Here is a 2,151-nt window from a genome sequence, read left to right on the forward strand (position 1 = left end):
GTAAGTTTGTTCTCCATGTAACTGTGTTCCTGTTCCAATGCACGGCCGGGGGAGGGTGCAGCTTCCAAACCCACAGTTCTCCCTCCACCACCTCCCACCAGATGCTCCTACAGTCTTTCTTTTTTTTTTTTTTTTTTTTTTTTGTGAGGCAGAGTCTTGCTGTGTTGCCCAGGCTGGAGGGCAGTGTCTCGATCTTGTCTCACTGCAGCCGATGCCTCCCGGGTTCAGGCGATTCTACTGCCTCAGCCTCCAAGCAGCTGGGATTACAGACATGAACCACCACGCCTGGCTAATCTTGGTGTTTTTACTAGAGACGGGGTTTTGCCATGTTGGCCAGGTTGGTCCCGAACACCTGACCTCAGGTGATCCACCTGCCTTGGCCTCCCAAAGTGCTGAGATTATAGACGTCAGCCACTGTGCCCAACCAGCTCCCACGGTCTTGAGTCTTGGCACCCACACTTTTTTTTTTTGAGACAGAGTCTAGCTGTGCTCCCCAGGATGGAGTGCAGTGCATGATCATAGCTCATTGCAGCCTCTAACTCCTGGGCTCAAGGAATCTTCTTTCCTCAGCCCTCTGAGGAGCTGGGACTAGGCACATGCCACCATGTTCAACTAATTTTTGAAATTTTTGTAGAAACAGGGCCTCTCTATGTTGCCCAGGTTGTTCTCGAACTGTTGGGCTCACATGGTCCTCCCGTCTCCACCTCTCAAAGTACTGGGATAACAGGCTTGAGCTGCCACTCCCGCCTATTCTTGGTCTTTTTATGATTTGTCAGCATCTCCCTCAGGACTCTGCTGGTCTCTTGCAGACTGAATGAATGGCCCCTGCCTCTCCTATGGGTCCTTTGGGATCTGAGCCCTGGGCCACAGTCTGGCCGCAGCCCTGAAACTCCTGGCCCCTCTACTCTCAGCTCTTTGGGACAGTTCTCTGCCTGGCACACAAAAGGCCCTCCTGACACCAGCCCACCTAGACACACCCCCTCCAAAGATCCCGTCGGAGCCCACTATCCTGGGAGCATCACCAAAAACCCTTCCTCCAGCCTCTCGGATTTGCATCCGACCTCGAATACCCCTCCACCCCGCAATTCCCAAATGAGTACAGTCACCCCAACACTGAGGTCCCTTCTCTGATGGGCAGCCCCTCCCCAGACCCTCATTCCCCCTCTCCACAATCTTCCTCTTCCAAGACGTGACCTCTCCTTCTCTGTGTTCTTTTCCCTCCATCAGTACCTCCTGGCTATGGTCATAGCGTATTTTAGCCGGGCCGGCCTCCTCTCCTGGCAATACCAACGCATTCATTTCTTCCTGGCTCTGTGAGTGGTTTGCTGCCTCCTATCCGTCAATATCTAATGCCCTGGGACAGCCGGGGAAGTGGGATTCCAGCCTTTCATTTATTCTTTCACCTATTTGTCCTCTTTACTCTGTGTACAAAAAAGACAAGATTATACTATCATAGACTGTTGTTTCTAAAAAGAAACTCAGGCTGGGTGCAGTGGCTTATGCCTGTAATCCCAGCACTTTGGGAGGCTGAGGCAGGCGGATCACCTGAGGTCAGGAGTTTGAGACCAGCCTGGCCAACATGGCCAAACCCCATCTCTACTAAAAATAGAAAAATTACCCGGGCGTGGTGGTGTGCACCTGTAATCCCAGCTACTCGGGAGGCTGAGGCAAGAGAACCCCTTGAACCCAGGAGGTGGAGGTTGCAGTAAGCTAAGGTTGAGCCACTGCACTCCAGCCTGGGCGACAGAGCGAGACTTTTTCTCAAAAAAAAAAAAAAAGCCCAAAAAACAAACTCCAACACTAGTGTACAAATAAAAGAGTAAAACAAAAGGAACCATAAACCGCTCCTAAGGGAAAAAGAAAAGGAGTGGAGGAGCGGACACGACGCTTCCTCCAGTAAGCAGACATTTCTGGTTCTCTCTCTCTCCTTCCCACATCAACCACAAATGCCATCAGCTTCCTCCGGGTTCCCGTGACAGAGGTCACAGTTCAGTTCCCCCTCGCATCACTCGAATCCACTGTCAAATGCTCCCTGCTGGGGTCTCCTGGAGTCTCTCCCCAAGCCAGGGGGCTTCCTAGGGCAGCCTGAGCATCTTTCCAAAGCACAACCTCACTGCCCATCTGAACAACTTCATTAGCTGATGTCTTTCT

General features: G+C 51.9%; 1 pseudogene; it reads right to left on the reverse strand.

Annotated features, from left to right (window-relative positions):
• Positions 1–523: 523 nt before the first annotated feature.
• Positions 524–1,516, reverse strand: LOC116465827 (uncharacterized; annotated as a pseudogene).
• Positions 1,517–2,151: the final 635 nt, after the last annotated feature.

Source organism: Hylobates moloch, unplaced genomic scaffold (assembly GCF_009828535.3).
Source record: "Hylobates moloch isolate HMO894 unplaced genomic scaffold, HMol_V3 SCAFFOLD_10945, whole genome shotgun sequence".
Lineage (NCBI taxonomy): Eukaryota > Metazoa > Chordata > Mammalia > Primates > Hylobatidae > Hylobates > Hylobates moloch.